At 38.3% G+C, this 19,068-nt stretch overlaps 1 long non-coding RNA gene across 2 annotated transcripts in view; it reads right to left on the reverse strand.

Moving 5' to 3' along the window:
* Positions 1-3,371: 3,371 nt before the first annotated feature.
* LOC138166404 (uncharacterized) overlaps positions 3,372-19,068 on the reverse strand; it is a 31,649-nt gene continuing 15,952 nt past the window's right edge. For both annotated transcript variants that reach the window (XR_011169589.1, XR_011169588.1), the window contains exon 2: positions 3,372-3,961. This is a non-coding gene — a long non-coding RNA (uncharacterized lncRNA). The remainder of the gene's footprint in view (positions 3,962-19,068) is intronic.

Consider the following 19,068-nt stretch of genomic DNA (forward strand, 5'->3'; position numbering starts at 1 on the left):
TACCATATTTTTAAAACATGCCAACTCAGGTAATTCTTTTCACAGTTATACTCCATTCTCATCAGCAACACTACTACATTTTACTATGGCTATTTGAGCTCTTCTGTTGCCACATCTGCATTATACTTTAAACTCTCATGAAAATAATAACTGCCTTATAAACTTTGTTGAAAACCTATACCCTTGGCCTTTGACTCCCATTGTTTAGATTCCCACTTGGATTTTTCAATTTTAAATCCTTTTATTACCAAACTGGCCATATTATTTTCATTCTCTATATGGTTCCTTAGTGACTTTCTTTGGTAAACACTCCCACTCTGAACTAGATGACAGCCTCAGCCTCGTAATGGACCACATATTGGAACAAAATCTAAACCGATTCCTCTGCCAATGTTATGCCAACATTATCAATACACCTAAGTCATGATAAATCTACTAATAAAAATGGGATGATAACATTTGTTATCTTGTTAACTTGTTATTCAAACAGTTGTATTGAAATAACTTCTGAAAAATAGTTGTACTGAAATAAGTTCTCAGAAATAGTTGCATTATATCTGAATTATTTCTAGATACCCATAGAAACTACTATTTTGCCATGTATACAAAAAGGAGTGCCACTGTGATTTCCTCTTGTCTCTTTTTTTGAAATTTATTTTTAATTTGATTTTCAGTTCCTGATTCTCTCCCTCCCTGCAACCTTCCCTCAACCATAAGAAGGCAAGAAATACAAAACCCATTAAAAATATGAAATCCTGAAAACAAAGTTCCACATTAGCCATAGTCTGAAAAATTAAAAAGAAATTGAAATAGGAAAAAAATATGCTTCAACTGCACTCTGAATCCCTGAGTTGATAGTCCTTGGAACTTTGATGGGTCATTGTGTTGATCTTTCACTGTCTTTTTCAACTGATAATCTTTATAATACCACTGTTAATGTGTAAATTTTGCTTCTCACTTCATTTTGTATCAGTTCATACAAGTCTTCCCAGGTCATTTTAAAACTATCCCCTTCATTTCTTATATCTCAATAATATCCCTTCACATTCATACAGCATGACTTCTTTGGCCATTCCTCAACTGATGGGCATCCCCTCAGTTTCTAATTCTTTGTTGCCATGAAAAGAGCTACTATAAATGTGTTTTTTTTTAAACATATAGGTCCTTTTCCTTTTATCTCTTTTGAAGTATAGACAATTTGGAGGGTCAAAGAGTATATACAGTTTAATAACTTTTGGTACATAGTTCCAAGTTGCTTCCAGAATGGCTAGACTAATTTATAGCCCCACTGACAGTACATTAATATGCCTATATTTCCATATCCCTTCTAGCTTTTGTCATTTTCCTTTTCTGTTTTCTTAGCCAATCTGATGAGTGTGAAGTGGTACCTCAGAATTGTTTTAATTTGCATTTCTCCATTTATTAGTCATTTAGAGCACTTTTTCACATGACTATTGATAGCTCTGATTTCTTCCTCTGAAACCTGCCTGTTCATATGCTTTGACAATTTATCAATTGGGGAATTTAACCACTATGAATATGCATGCATATTTCCAGGGTAAATTCGCAAAATATAATAAACTCTCTTCCTTAAAAGCAAAACCAAAGTATTTCTTTGGAACATCATTAGAATGCCAGGAGGTAAGATTTAACAGGGTACTGAGCACCAGCATCTTAAACCTTCTGTCAGGCCTCCCCAGAAAGACAAGTTCCCCTAGAAAAATTCCTCCCTACGTTTGCTTCTCTCTGTCTGCTCTGCCTGCTCTCCCTCTCCTTTCTTCTTGGGCAAGCTCCTTCCAGTCTGAGCTCCATGAGACTCAGGCTCCATGTGACTGAGCTGTAGGATAGGCCAGAGTTCAAAGCAGGGCCTATTAATGGGCAGGGAAGATCTTCCTATACCATTAGCATTACAGGGAATGGCTCTTATTCTTAGAAATTTGGCTCAGTTCCATATTTGTATTTGAGAAACCTGACCTTTACTAGAGAAACTTGCTGCAAAGATTTTTTTTTGTCAGTTTCCTGCTTTTCTTCTAATTTTAACTACAAAAAGCCTTTGTCCAAAACCTTTTTTTTTTTTTTTAAAGCAATCGGGGTTAAGTAACTTGCTCAAGGTTACACGGCCAGTTATTATTATTTCTGGGTGTGGTGCTGAGTATCTGAGCCCGGATTTGATCCAGGTCATCCCAACACTGGAGCCGGTGCTCTTACTCGCTGAGCCACCTGGCCGCCCCCTGTCCAAAACCTTTTCAATTTTCTGTGAATAAGATTTTCTGGTTTTTTTCCCCATAAACCTCTCTCTATTTCATTTGGTCATAAACTCTTCTCCTTTCCATAGATCTGATTTCTTTCATGTTCTACTAATTTGTTTGTTATATTATCCTTTATGTCTAAATCATGTACCCATTTCAAGCTTATTTTGGTTTGTGGCATGAGAAGTCTTTTTGTAGTCTCAATAGCAGACTACTTATATGCATATGCTCTGGAAGCTCTTATATTCCTCTTTCAATAAATTCTTTTTTTTTGTTTTTGTTTTTTGGAAGGCAATTGGGATTAAGTGACTTGCCCGAGGTCACATGGCTGGTAAGTGTTAAGTTTCTGAGGCCCGGTTTGAATTCAGGTCGTCCTGACTCCAGGGCTGGTGCTCTATTCACTGTACCACCTAGCTGCCTCTCAATAAATTCTTTATTACTTCAAGGTCTGTCTCACATGGGCTCATTTCAAACCTATAGGAAAGATGAGTTCAGCTTTGGATATGTTGAACTGAAGATGTCTACAGAACATCCATTTCGAGATGTCTATTAGGCAATTGGAAATATAAGACTAGAGGTCAACAGGGAGTTTAGATTTGAGAATCATTTGCATAGAGATGATAATTGAATCCATGGCAGCTGATGAAATCAAATTTCACCAAATAAACTACTATAGAGGAAGAAGAGAAAAGGGCTCAGGATGGAACTCTTTGGATTGGTTAGCAAGTATGACCTCAGTGCAGATTTAAATGCAAAGGAAACTAAGGAGTGGTCAGAGAGGAAGAGAACCAGGAGCAAGCAATGTCACTGAAACCTAGAGAGAAGAAAGCATCAAGGAGAAGAGGGTGATTGATAGTGTCAAAGGCTGCAGGAAGCAGAAAAGGCCATTAGATTTTCACTTAAGAGATCATTAGCAACTTAGGGGAGGACAATTTACAATTTCAGTTGAAAAGGTCAGAAGCCAGACTGTAGAAAGTTATGAAGAGAGAAGAAACGATTCTACAAGGATAAGGTGAGAAAGGAGAGTTGGGTTTTTTTCTTTTTTCCTTTCCCTGTGAGAGGATAAGGGGAAACATACTAGCAAATGTAGGTAATAAAAAATAAAAAATACCAATAAAATGATTTTTTTAACTCTGAAAACTCTAATAATTTTTTAATTTCAAAATGATATTAACAATCAGGAAACAGAAGGCTTATATAACTGCCATCAAAGGAAATGCAAGTATATAAAAAAAAGAGCAATCCTCCCAGATTTTTAAAGTTACTTCTTCAAAACATGATGCATAAATTATGCACTGACAGAGGAGTAGTGTACATGAAGGTAACAATCAATGTATATGTGTGTGTGTATCCCTTTGGAAAGTAAACAGAACTCAGAATTGTAAATTCCAGACAGTGCTTGTTATCAGACTATTGTTTCCTTCAATAAGCTCTGGAAGTGAATATGTTACTACTTTCTATAAGTGATTCTGAATACTGTGTCCACAGAATTCTGGTCTCCCCGGATCACCAATCAGCACTTTTGTTCCATGAGTCCAAATGGATTTCCTCAACCATTGAAGAAGTCTATCTGAAAGTTCTTCATCATAAAACATCTCCTAGGACAATGAGTTCCCACTTAACTGGTTCTGAGTCCAAGATGTTTTTAGTTAAAATGGGAAGGGGGTCCAGTTTATTTAATTTGCAGTTCAACAAAGTAGCCATACCTGCAACTAAGAAAAAAATATAGTTAGTTGCTAAGTACATGCATTTTTAATTCTTTATCACATTATTCTACTTAGGAGTAGCCAAGTCATTTAAGCATTCAGACAACCTACATAAATTGTATTTCCCTTTTGGTTGTGAGTAGTGTTTATATGTAAAAAGGTTGAGATGTTGCTAACAGATACTTCTGCATATTTACAATGGAGAAGAAATAAATATTGCTTAAATGAACATACTTCATACCTTAGTAATAATTCTAATATGAATGGTTAATTACTACACAATCTTCCATCTCTAGGGACATTTCTATATTTAAGGAAGCGAAATCTCTATGTAATTAGTAAGCCATATACCCTTGTAGACAGTTTCTTCTGATTTTATTAAATTGTAAGCAAAGACCCTTCTGTATGAACTGGCTATGATTGCTGTGATGTATGTATGTCTCAATGTGTGTGAAGCAAGAAGGGGAGTAGTAAGAGATGACATGGGGAAGAGAAGAGTCAATGTGGATTCTGAATTTCCAGGTTCTAGAAGTTTCAGTAGAGCAGAGGAGGCCTGAGCTTATACATGAGGAAAAGGAAAAAGTAAAACTAGAGACAGGTCACCGAAGAAAAATTTCAGCAGTTTCAGTTTTTTCTGTACCTACTGATATACAGATCTTTAAAGTTACTCGTTTTCAAAACATGATTCACAAATTGCTAACTGACAGAGAAGTAGGATATATGAAGGTAACATTCCACATATGTGTGTGTCCCTTTGGGAAGTAAACTGAGAATTCAGGGTTGGAAATTCCAGAGAGTGCTTGTTGACAGACTACTGTTTCCCCACCCTGGTTGGCTCTGGAAGTAAATACTCAGATCCACTTGTTGGGTTCAGTTACAGAGGTTTCTATTCCTTGATTTTGCATATCTTGCCATTTTTACTAGAAGCGTTTTTAATTATTAATAAGAAATAAAAACTAAAAGAGAATGTGGGAATGTGAGTAATTCCACTCAAATTAAGCAGATTTTCAATATTTTAAAGGATGCTTGAGCGTTATAGGGGTTATATAATCACATTTATTTGATTTCCTAAAGAATTTCAATTAATTCAAGAGAGTAAAACCTTCCTGACAGGGAAATAAAGACTGTGAAAGAGAACTTTTAGAGAAGAAAATTAACTGAATTATTCCCTAGCCACTTCTACCCATCTCTATCCCTTACCCCTGACCTTCAGAAGGAAGAAAATAGAGTAAGGAAGAAATACGGAGAAAGAGGGAAAAGAGGAAGAAGTGATTTCATGACTTCTGGCAAAAATGGTATAGTTCCCTCAGAAATGCCACCACAAAGATTTTAAAGGTACTAAATGAAACAATTTTAAAAAGAGAGAACATGAACTCTCTATCCTGTCTAGGATTGCACAGGAAGATAGCCTGAAGCCTGGGCACTCTGGTTAGGCATATTCGAGGCATTTCCAGACAAGATAGCTGTTTACAGTTCCCATATATCTACTTCAGCAAAAAAAACTAAAAAAACTGTATAAAATTTAATAATGATCAAGAAAACCAATTAAAAGTAATGGAATCCTAATAAAGCTGCCCCCACCCCCAATATTCTAACTTCCTTATAGGCCTCATGGAACAACAGGTATGTCCAGATTTAACCACACAATCCAGCTTTAACCAATACCATAGCCCCCCAGACTCAATCATAGGCCTCACTGAACAGCAGGCCCACTGCCCCCCCACACACAACTTAATACCCTAATTTCCTCATATATGCTTCACTGCTCACTAGAACAGATGTGTCCATGAACTCATATTTCTCACTAGAACAGCAGGCCATGTGATGGGATCCCAGACCCATTCCTCATTTCCCACAGAAACAAAAAGTGTGTGCATGCACTCAGCCACAACCACATCCATCTAATCCAGACAGGACTATAATAGTTGGCCACTTAGAAAGCAGCCAGGATGCGTAAGCAGGATATGGGACCCAAAACAATAGACAGTACTTTCCCTAAGTATGCACCTGTGCATATATACATATATATGCATATATAATATAATATATTATTATAATAACAAAAGCTGTCCCTTAGGTGAGTTTATGATGTAGGGAGGTTTATTATAATATTATTATCATACATATAAGCCCCCCCACAACAGGTTTTTCTGTATTATGGATAATCACAGGAGCAATACCACTTAGGCTGGGACCTTCCCCCATTACCTAATCCCTTAACAAACCCCTCCCCGTTACCTACCAGGGGTGGGGAACCTGTAGCCTTAAGGCCACATGTGGACTTCTAGGTCCTTGGATGTGGCCTTTTGACAGAACAAGTTTTATAAAACAAATCCTTTTATCACCCCTGATCCCTTAACCAACCCCTCCCGCCTTTTTAATATTAATAATTTCTGTTGTGTAATCAGCATCATTACACTATAAAATTGCCAGTCTTGTCTTACTAAGTTGCTGGTTTCTCTAGGAACTCAGCCTGTTGGAGGTGTCATTCCCAATAAATGCCTATCCTTGGATTAGAGGTGGTCTGAGTCTAAATGCATTGAGGCAGTAACACAATAAACCATAAAACCACAACAGAAAAACAAGTAACTTTTCCCACTCCAGCACTACACAAAAGTCCACCCAGAAACCTCTGGGCAGTAGGAATGGAGATCAACAGCAAATCCAGTACTAGCTTAACTAAACAATATGGCAGCTTCTCATCATGAGCAGGTATGGATTAGAGGTATTTGTTATCTACAAGGCTCTATGTATTGAATCAGCAAGAGTAAAGGGACCCTCTGAGAAAGTCCACAGTAGTTGGAAACCCACATTAGGGACCTTCAAGGTGGCTGAGGATGTGTAGCTGCCAAACAAGGCTGCCCCAAACCCAGGGGCTTGAACATCCCCACAATACTAGACTGAAATGCCATGTATCCATGAAGATCTAGTACTCTAAATCTCAAAGGTCTGAAGGGGATCTAACCCCTGGAGTTGGAGGTCAGCAAAGGAACCCAAGTGACTCATGTCAAGACCAAGCAGGGTCAACCATCCCACTCACAACTGCAGCGGGGAAACAGAGCCTGACCAGGGCACAAAGCTCCAATTCAGTAACTGAAGCTAGAGAGCCGATTTAAAAAGGAGACAATGACTACCATAAATAATTATTATAGATCCTGATATCCTAAAAATTCCAACCCAACAGGAGAGAATAACTTCATGACAACTACAAACGGTGATTCAAAGAAAAAAATTGATTTTCCACAAGGACAACATGAATACATTCAAGAAATGAAGCAAGAGATAGAAAAACTTAGAACAGAAAGTAATAAATCTTTTTTTTTTGGAGTGGGGGGAAGTTAAGGCAATTGGGGTTAAGTGACTTGCCCAAAGTCACACAGCTAGTAAGTGTGTTAAGTGTCTGAGGCCAGTTTTGAATTCAGGTCCTCCTGACTTCTGGGCTGGTGCTCTATTCACTGTGTCACCTAGCTGCCTCAGTAAATAATTTTTAAAAATTGTTTTTGATATCTTTATTTTTATGTTGCCTAAATATCTCCATTTATCCTTCTCCCAGAAAGCGATATCTAATAATTTTTTAAAAGAAAAAAGAGGGAAAATTAATTAAAATTAACTTACACATCGAAAAAAAAAAACCTGTTATTATTGCAATGTTCCAAATTCATAGACCCCAAGTTCTGCAAAGGAAGAAGAGGTATGTCATCTTATATCTCAGCTTTGGGGCCACACATCTACTTTATACTTTGACAACATTCAGGTTTGTTCAGTTTTGTTCCATTTATAATGCTGTAGTCACTGGATATACTAGTTTTCTGGCCCTGCTTAGAATATGGCAGACCTTACTCAAGCAATGAATTCCCTGAAAACTAGAGGTCAATGATTCCACAAGAGAGGAAGAAATATAAGAACAAAATCAAAAGATTATTTTTAAATCAAAGAAAGTATAAGGAATCTGATATAAAAAAAATGACTGACCTTGAAAATCATCTCAAGGAGAGATAATTTAAGAATTAAAGAACTCCCTAAAAAAAATGATTTTAAAAAGATCTGGACAGTCTATTTCAAAATGAAAATTGCCAGATCTATTAGAAACAAGGAGCAAAATACAGATTCTACTGATCGCCTCCTGAAAAGAAGCCCAAAAAGAAAAAGCCCCAGGAAGGTCCAGAGCTGGTAGGTCAAAGAAAAAATACTCTAAACATTCAGAAAGGAATTAAAATGCCAAGGAATCATAGTCAGGATCACATAAGACCTGGCAGCTTATACATAAACTAGAGGTAACCTTAGAGGTATATTCCAAAAAGCAAAAATATAATAGGCTTCCAACAAGAGTGGAAGGAAAAAAGATAATTCCCAATGAGTCACTGCCTGTGGGAGACACAGGTGGTCACCCAGAAGGCCTGAAGGCCAGAATATCCTCTTGGTGTCTGTTGCAACAAGAAGAAGGAACCAAGGCTGTGCTTGCACTGAGCCCTGAGGAGATAGAGGCAGAAACCACAGAGTGAGGCAAAGAGAGGACCCTAGTTCCAGCTCTGGATCCAGTTCACTGTCCCATTTTTCAGACATAACATCCTAAACTATGGCAAGGCAGTGGCAATGGTATCCAGATTTCAACAAATCCAAAAGTGAGAGAAAGTGGAGTCTGGCCCTACCACAAAGTTCCAATCCAGACGAGACGGAAACATGAGAATTTGTGATTAAGGGAACTTAGTGGCCTTCAGTTCAACAAAACACAAAATGAATCTCCACTATAATATACCTGACAAGTGGTCACCCAGTCTCTGCTTAAAGATCTCCATGGCAGGAGAACTGATCACCTTTTAATGCAGCCCATTCAACTTTTATACAGTTCTGATTTATAGTTTTTCCTGGCATATAACTTAAATTTCCCTCTTTGAAACTTCATACCTGTTGCTTCTGTTTCTGCTCTTTGGGAACAAACAGAAGAAAGTCTAATCCTTCCTACTTATGATAACCCCAATTATTTTGTACTCCCTGAATATTATCTTCTTCAGGCTAAATATACCCAGTTTATCCAATCAATCACTCTATGACATGGACTCAAAACCATTTAGTATCCTGTTGCCCTCCCTTGGTTACTCTCCAGCCTATCACCATCCTTATTAAACTGTGGTACCTAGATCTGAATATAATATTTCAGATGAGGTCAGAGTAAAGAGAGGCTATTGTCTCCCTCTCTTAATACAGCTCAAGGTTGCATTAGATCTTTTGACTGCTATATCCTACTGATGACTTATGCTGAGCTATTACTAAAACCCCTAGATCTTCTTCAAAACAACTGCAGTCTACATAACTATGCCTCCTCCATCTTGTATTTATGAAGCCAAATTTCTGTACCCAAGTATAAGACTTTCCATTTATCCCTATTGAATTCCTTCTTATTAGGTTCAGTCTAATGTTTAGAATGTGAAGAAGCACTCTTTGAGCCTTTTGACCTTCTCCAGGAGGGAGATCAGTCTATACTTGAAACACAGATAATAGTTATCCTTAGAGTTAGGTGTTAGGCAGCAATATCATTTTTTAACAACTTGACAACTCTATTCAACCTCCTCCTCTCATTCTTCACAACACCATTAGCCATACCCACCTCCCCTTCAGCCTTACACTTAATTTTAGAATCATATGCTTGCCTATGACTTCTAGTGTTTTTAACATAATACTAATTCTAATATACTTTGCTTTATATATATATTTGCTTGCATGCTGTCTTCCCCATTCCTTGAGAGCAGGGATTGTCTTTTACCTCCTTTTGTATCCCCAGTGTTTAAACACAGGGCCTACTCATTTAATATGAGAGCTTAATAAATGTTTATTGATTGATTAATAGCAGGTTGTATTTTGTCAAAAGCCTTTTCTTTATATAGTGATATAAATATGTAATTTCTTCTTGTTATTAGTATATTATGGCTAAAATTTTCCTAATATTGAACTAAACCCTACATTCATGGTTTAAATTCAACCTGATCTTAGTAATCTTTATATGTGTCTGTAGCTTCATTGATAGTATTTTGTCAAACATTAATTTTTGCATTGATATACAATAGGAATACTGATCTACACTTTTATTTCTCTGCTTTGTTTCTACCAAGTTTAAGTATGAAAATCACATGTATTCTATGATAAGCATATCATAGAATGAATTTGGTAGAACTCCTTTTCCTGTTTTTACAAACAGTATAATATTAGGATTGTTCTTTGAATACTTGATATAATTCATTTCTAATATCATCTGGTATTGAATTTTTTCCTACACTTTGGGAGTTCTTTTATGGCTTGTTCAATTTCTTTTTCCTAGATTGGGTTAATTTAAATTCTCCATTTCTTGTACTGTCAACCTAGGCATTTTATATTTTTGTGAACATCCCATCCATTTCATTTAGCTATCAGTTTGTTAGCATAAAATTGATGTGTAGAAGACCTGATTGTTCTTTTACCCTCTGTATTTTGGATGTAGCTATCTATGTCATTCTGAGTTTGATGGCTACAACTAGGATCCACCTTCTGCCAAACACCTGGGTTATATATAAGAGTCTCCTAATGGCCCATAACATGGCTTTGGACTTTTTCTGTCTGCTTGTGTAAATCCCAACCAGGACTTGGCCCCATTCCCAATCTTAGCACAGTGCCTAGCAAATAGTAGGTGGTTAATAAATGTTTATTGACTGACTGATTGTGGTCCTAACAGACCTCAACTAGATGTCACAGAGTGAGCTGTTGCAGGTATTCTGCAAGACCCCCACTGCTGGGGCTGTCTGTCATGTTGCTCTACCCCAAAGAGTAATGTCAAATGGTCACCTGCCTGAAAAGAATTCATAAGAGAACTTTAAAAAGTTCTCTAAAAAAACAAATGAGAGAGACTGAATTAAAACTTAAAAAAAAATAAAAGGAGATCCAAAATCTTAAGGAAGAAAATGACTCCTTGAAAATCAGAATAGGGCAAGGGTAAGCCAGCGAGGTTATAAGAGATCAAGAAATGATAAAATATAAAGAATGAACAACAATAAGAGAATATGCAACATCTCATAAGAAAAATGATGGGGCGGCCAGGTAGTACAGTGAGTAACAGCACTGGCCCCAGAGTCGGGATGGCCTGGGATCGAATCCGTGCTCAGACACTTAGCACCCACCCAGAAACACCTGGCCATGTAACCTTGAGCAAGTTACTTAACCCCAATTGCTTAGGAGCGGCCAGGTGGCACAGTGAGTAAGAGCACCAGCCCCAGAATCGGGATGACCTGGGATTTAATCTGGGCTCTGATACTTAGCACCACACCCAGAAATAACTGGCCCTGTAACCTTGAGCAAGTTACTTAACCCCAACTGCTTAAAAAAAAAAACAGCTAATCTGGAGAACAGATCAAGAAGAGAAACAATATGAATAATGAGACTACCTGAAAGCTACAATCAGAAAAAGAATCTTGATACAATAATACAAGAAATAATTAAAGAAAATTGTGCCACGTAGCCACCCCTTTTGTCCTTCATTTTTGAAGAGGACCAATAAAACACAGGGTATGTCTTGACTTGCATGTGCATTGAATTTAAATGAGGCAGAGTTACACAAAGTCATCAGCTTCATTCTCTCTTTCCAGAGTCATCAAAGTCCAGTGGCAAGACAAAAGTCAAGATGACTGGTGAGGGTTTGGGATGCAGTGGATTACCTTGGTGTCTCTGATGTCTGACCAAGCTCTAAGCACTCCACAGCGCCTGCTTCATCTGCCTTCATGGCTGCTGGAACAAACTGTTCTCATCTATCCATTGTGCTAGGGGAAGTCTTCACATGCTTGGGATAGACCTCCCCCTAACTCACTGACAAGTATGAGGCCTGTAAGTTACCCTAAACCTGGTTTAGTCCATCTGCCAAAACAGTTTTACTGGAATTTGGTTACTATGTATGCTATAGCTTCTTGGAGTCACAGGTGAGAGCTGGGTGACAAGTGGACACCAAAGCTGGATGAACAGCCCTGAAAAGAGCTTGGAAAGCTCTCATAACAGAGGTGCTAGCTCTCCCATACTGCAGTGGGAGAGGTGAAATGACTTGCCTAAGGTGACAAGGTGGTTAAGAAATGTGAACTTAAATTTAATGGGAAATAACTGAGTTACTATCCCTCTATAGTAGATTTATAGCGTCCTATGAGAACTTGTGCCAAGTTCTATGTAGTTAAATACCTGGTTAGAGCTTGGCCTCCTGGACAATAGATTGCCCAGGAGGGATCACTGTAGGATAAGTCAGCTTTTTCCCACCAGAACCTGCATTGTGGTGTCAAAAAAGCCACAGCTGGATTTCTGGGGTAAGGTTTCCACTGTTGGTCACTTCAGTGTTCAACTCCAGGAAGGCTTGGACTTCTGAGTACAAAATATTTCTGGAAGCTCTGTAGAGAAAGTTTCTCCAAGGAAAAGAGACATAACTTCTACTTCTCAAACTCTTCAGAAAAATACCAACAAAGCTCCTGACAGTCAGTGGAAACAACATTCATCCTCTGCACAATGCCATCAGCTCTTTCTTCCTAAAAGATATTTCAAGTATTAATAAAGGGTTAATGATTTATGATATACCATGACAGCATAACCACATTTGGCCCTGTGTCTGGTTCACCACTTAGCCTCAATTAGAATAGCAATGATCTCTAAAAATGCAAGTTAAAGAAGTTACATAACAGCAATTCAAGGATTATAAGGTAATATTTTTCAATAAGAATAGGGTTAAAGTACATGATATTACTTATTGAGGAAAAGTTAATTCATAGGTCCTATGTTGATTATTATATGTGTTTTATTATGAAAGTACTCCAGTCTTCATCTCCCAACTCAAAAGAAAAAAGTCAACTTAAGTGTACAGGTATCCCTTTACATAAGGAAGTTTAATATCCTAAAATATAAATTTTTAAAAATTAATTTTGGAAGATTAGAGAGGAGGAATAGTATAGTGAAAAGTACCCTAAATTTGATGCCAAAAGATAGGTTTGAGTTCCACCCTATATTCCCTATCTATTTGACCCTGGACAAGCCAATTAACATCCTGAGCCTCAGTTTCCCCAACTGTAAAATTAGAAAAATAATACTTAAGTACATCTACTTCATAGGGTCATTATAAGTATAGAGTGAGATAATGCATATAAAGAGAATTAAGGCCATGTAACCTTGAGCAAGTTACTTAACCCCAATTGCTTAGGGGAGGCCAGGTGGCACAGTGAGTGAGTGCCGGCCCCAGCGTCGGGAGACCTGGGATTGGTTCCAGCCTCAGATACTCAGCACCCACACAAAAATAACTGGCCGTGTAACCTTCAGCAAGTTACTTAACCCCGCTCGCTTAAAAATAAATAAATAAATAGAGAGAATTAAGGTGGCAAGCAGTATAAGTGAATGAGAGATTGTGTCTAAGCCCAGTTCCCTCTCAATCACCTCAAAACATTAAGAAATACACACACAAAAAGATAAAATAACAATAAAAACAGAATGATTAAGAAATTCAATGGAAAAGTACAGGAAATGACTTGATCTACTTCAGGACTTCCCCAAAGTCAGCCAGAAGTCCACAGGCAACAAGAAAGGGAAATATCAATAAAGCCAGCATCTGCACTTATGCAAACAGAAGAAAGGCATCACAGCACAACCAGAGACCTCTCAGACAAGGCTACATATTCAGAGGTAGTCAGAGCAGAGTGCTCCCCTGAGGAGCCCCCAAAGTGGTCAGAAACACACAGTGAGGAATCTGGAAGCCATTGGGAGTAGCAGTTCTCAGAATGGGACAGCCCAGGCCCACATCTTTGCACTCTGTTCTTTTATTTTTTTAATAATTTTTTTTCAACTTACATGCAAAAACATTTTTTTTTTAATTTTGAGTTCCAAATTATCATCCTTCCCCCTCAAAGAAAAAGCAAGCAATCTGCTATAGGTTATACATGTGCAATCATGCAAAACATATTTCCATATGTCATGTTGTAAAATAAAATACAGACTACCACTACCACCACCACCTCCCCCAAAGAAAACAAGAAAAATAAAGAAAGTAGATGCATCAGTTCTTTCTCCAGAGGTGGACAAAATTTTTTCATATAAGCCCTTCAGAACTTTACACTGATGACAAGAACTGTCATTCACAGTTAATCATCATACAATATTGCTGCTACTGTGTACAATGTTCTCCTGGTTCTGCTCGTTTTATTTTGCCTCAGTTCATGTTAGTCTTTCCAGGGTTTTCTGAAAGCATCCCACTATACCATTCCATCACAATCATATACCACAACTTGTTTAACCATTCCCCAATTGATGGGTATACCCTCAATTTCCAATTCTTGGCCACCACAAAACAACAACAACAATAACAACAACAAAACCACTATGAATATTTTTGTACAAATAGGTGTAATGCCAAGCAAAGGCAACTTCCCAAGGTTCAAAATACTAGCATGGCTGCTCTCCATTTTATTCAGTGACAAATTAAGAACAGAGAAAATCAAAATATAGCATAATTCAAAATACAGCATTCACCAAGTGTAATTCAATCAAGTACTACTACACCCCTGGACATTACATTCATTTAGTCAATCACAAAGTCCCTCTTCTAAATACTACTCCACCCCTAGGCTGTACCTTCATTTAGTCCATCACAAAGCCCCTCTTCTCAAATGGAGATTAGTTTCCAATCATAAGTAAAGTACATTCATTTGTTCAATCACAGAGCACAAAAAGTCAAAAGTTCCCTACCCTTAGATCACAACTGAATCTACCCCAGAGTTATAACAAGCTTAAGCACAGCATTTAATACCCAAAGAGAGGTCTTTTCTTCATCTTAACCCGAGGCAAGTTCTCAGCAATCTTTGTTCCTGGGGAGACAAAGCTTAGGAAGACCACAAGATACATTGCCAGTGTCTTCATTAATTCATTCTCTGTCTGCAGAACAGTCCCAGGACTCCTGAAAACATCAGCAAAACCCTCTTCCAGGATTTCTGTAAACATACAACAAGAAAATCCTTCTTCAGGGCTTCTGAACCAACAGAAAGGTTCCAGGACCTCTGCAACAACAGCACTGTCCTTCACCAGTGGACAGAATCCACTCTCTGTCTGAAGAACAGTCTCAGGAGCTATGAACAAACAGCAAGGTTCGAGGACCTCTGCAACAACAGGACTGTCTTTCACCAGTGAACAAATCTGGCAAAACAACATCAAAACAGTCAGACAAAGTACCAGCATAACCGCCATGTCTCCTCAGTCCTTGGCAGCTCTGGATGGCAGCTCTCAAAAGTCCTGGGAAATCCAAACTGGCCCTCAGCAATCCTCTCCATCTCTCTCTGCCTCCAAGATGCTGCTTCCAAAAAGTTCTTCTGCCTTTCTCTTTGCTTGTGTCTCTCTAAATTCAAGTCACCAGCTCCTCCCAGTTCAGCCCTCTCTTTTCATGTCAACAAGTCCATCCTACAAGTGGGATTCACAAGCTCTGGGTTTTAACACAATCACTCAAAAAACCAAGCCAATACAGGGGAATCTTTAAATCCCATTACTATTACAATAGGTTCTTTCCCCTTTAAAAAAATCTCTTTGGGATACAGACCTAAGAGTGATATTGCTGAATCAAAGGGTATGCAGAGTATTATAGCCCTTTGGGCATAGTTTTTGTTCCTCAAAATGGTGGGATAAATTCACAACTCCATTAACAGTATAGAACTCTATCCTAAAATGCCAGAGAGGGCCCTAGAGATTCACTGCTCTGAAGCTCAAAGACATAGGAATCCTGGTGACTGAGGTCAAGACCAAGTAGGGCTGATCATCCCACCCAAAAGATCGCATTGTGAAAGCCTAGCTCTAGCACCAAGTGTAGCAGTAAGCACCCCAGCGTCCCCGGGGTGGCTGCTAACACAGGTTCTTAGATCTGCTTTGATAAAGGAAGGCAACTCAAAATGGGTTAACAAGCTTACTTTAATCAGTCAAACATATATCGTTTGCCTAGCTCAGGGGAAAAAGGTCAGCACCCCAAACTTCAGAGTATACAGACAGAATTATCAAGACAGAGAAACAGATCAAGTAGACTGATTTCCAAACTGTCCAACCATTACATCCATACCAAATAAACACCAAGCTCCAATTCAGGATCTAAGACTGGAGAGATGCATAGGAAAAAGGAAGATAGAGACCACTATGTAAAGCTAATAGATACAGAGATGCTAAAAAAAATTCAAGGTAGAAGAAAAGGACTCTATATACCTGCCAGCAGAGACTCAAAGGGGGGGGAAGGAAAAATACATATATGTATATATGTATTCTACAAAGAATTATTAATATCTAAAAACAAAATAAGAAATTTTTAAAATTAAAAAAAAGTGCTCTGAAGGAAAGTGATGAAAATAATTAGCTTAGAACAGAAAGTGGGCAGAGGCCTGGAAGACGACCCTGGGCAGTACAGAGGCCCGGACCCCGGGGCAACAAGGCCTGATCAACCTGGTGGCAAGTTGACCCACCAACCACAAGGGCCAATGCCAGGCCTATCATTTCAGGGCTGGGATTGTCAAATACAGGGCCCCTGCCAGGGGTAGCAGCTATTCCTGGGACTACTCATTCACAGCCTAGAAATTTTAAAAGCCCCTATCTGGAGTTCCAGGGACCAGGATGGCAGAGTGAACCCCAGGTGCTCCAATCCCCCACCCCCGACCCTGAAAACATAGTAATTATTGCTCCAGGGAAAAACTTTAAAAAGTAAAGGCTTGGGAACCCTAGAGAAAGGGCATGGCTAGGACCCTGCCTCAAAATGGGTAAAAAGCACACTGATAGACAAAGACTCTGGAGTCCTACTATGAGAGGGAGAGGGAGGAACCAAATTCAGAGGGAGACAAACATGACTCCACACCAACAGCTGAAGCCTCAACAGGGTACTGGTCTCAGGCACAGAAAGCTTTCTTAGATGAGCTCAAAAGGAACTCTGAAAACCAAACGACAGAGATAGAAGATATAATGAATAATTCTTTTAAAATCAAAACTGCAAAATTAGAAAAACATTACAATGAAGAAAATAGCTCTGTAAAAAGAAAAATGTATGATATGGAAAAGGAGCTTCAAAAACTAACCAAGAAAAATAATTTGCTAAAAACTAAAATCAACCAAATTGAAGTGAATAACTCTATGAGGAACCAAGAATTAGTCAAACAAAACATCAAGAATGAAAAATTACAAAAAGAGGTAAAACACCTCAATGGAAACATAACTGACCTGGAAAACGGATCCAGGAGAGATTATCTGAAAATCATAGGCCTACTGGAAAATCATGATGAAAAAAATGAGCCTGGCAACATCTTCCAAGAGCTCATCAAGGAAAACTGCACTAAGATACTAGAACCATAGGGTAAAATAGAAGTCAAGAGAATCCACTGGTTACCTCCTAAAAGAGATCCCAACTGAGAAATGTCGTGGCCAAACTCCAGAACTAACAGGTAAAGGAGAAAATACTACAAGAGACTAGAAGGAAACAATTCAAATATTGCAGAACCACAGTGAGGATCAAACAGGACCTGGCAGCCTCTACACTGAAAGATTGGCGGAAGTGGAATACAATTTTCCGCAAGGCAAAAGAGCTCGGGTTACAACCAAGGATCACCTACCCAGAAAAACTGACCATGTTCTTCCAGGCAAGGAGATGGTCATTCAACATTAAAATAGATTTCCAGACCTTCCTGATGAAAAAGTCAGAGCTCAATGTAAAATTCAACCTCCAATTCCAAGATGCAAGAGAGACAAAGAAAGGTAAACAAGGAAAACACATACACACACACACACACACACACCCTGTTATTTAATAAGAGCAAATTGTTTATAGAGAAGTAGAGGATATAGGTATAAATTACACAAAATTAAAATTTAAAAAAACCTTATTTAGGACTACAAAGGGACTATAATGGAAGAAGAGGAAGGAATGAAGCAGAAACTGGTAAATTATGCCACACAAAGAGGCATAAAAACAATATAATAGAGGGAAAGAAGGGAGGGAGATGAGCATTATATGAGCTTTTCCCTCACTGGTTCTGGTGCAAGAAGGGAATAACACAACCAGTTAAGCACAGGACTCTATCGAGAAGAGACACAAAATGTATCATAATAGAGGGAAAGACGGGAGGGAAAGAATTTTTACATGAGATCTGTTCCTGTCAATCGGTTCGAAGAAGAAATAACATACTACATTAACTATAAAAATCTATCATATCCTACAGTCAATTGGAGGGGGAAAGGGCTAAAAGGGGGGGTTGGTTAGAAGGGAGGGAAGAAGTAAGGGGGAAGGGGAGAAAAAGGGAGGGGGGCTGATAAGAAGGGAATACTGAGGGAGGCGGTGGTCAAAAGGAAAACTCTTAAGGAGGGAAAGGGAGAAGAGGAGAAAAAAGCATAAACAGGGGAGGGAATAGGATGGAGGGAAAGAGACAGATAATAATCATAACTATGAATGTGAATGGGATGAACTCTCCCATAAAATGGAGGCAGACTGCAGGATGGATTAAAAACCATAATCCTACCATATGCTATTTACAAGAAACACATCTGAAACAGAGGGATACACATAGGGTAAAGGTAAAAGGCTGGAGTAAAATATATCATGCCTCAGCTAAAGCAGAAAAAGCAGAGGTAGCAATCCTTATCTCAGATAAAGCAAAAGCAGAAACTGATCTAATTAAAAGAGATAAGGAAGGAAATTATATCCTGCTAAAAGGCACCATCGAGAATGAAGCAATATCATTACTTAACATATATGCACCAAGTGGTATAGCATCCAAATTCCTAGAGGAGAAGGTAAGGGAATTAGAGGAAGAAATACAAAGCAAAACTATACTACTAGGGGACCTGAATCTCTCCCTCTCTGAACTTGATAAATCAAACCTCAAAATAAATAAGAAAGAAGTTAAGGAGGTGAATAGAATTTTAGAGAGGGTAGATATGATAGATCTCTGGAGAAAACTGAATGGGGGTAAAAAGGAATATACCTTCTTCTCAGTGGTACATGGCACATACCCCAAAATTGACCATGTGCTAGGACATAAAAACCTCACAATTCAGTGCAGGTAGGGAAAAATATTAAATGCATCATTCTCTGATCATGATGCCATAAAAATAATATGTAATAC

This window comes from Petaurus breviceps, unplaced genomic scaffold, assembly GCF_028583685.1.
Source record: "Petaurus breviceps papuanus isolate PSGF00001 unplaced genomic scaffold, PetGlider_PUasm1.0 221, whole genome shotgun sequence".
NCBI classification, from domain to species: Eukaryota; Metazoa; Chordata; class Mammalia; order Diprotodontia; family Petauridae; genus Petaurus; species Petaurus breviceps.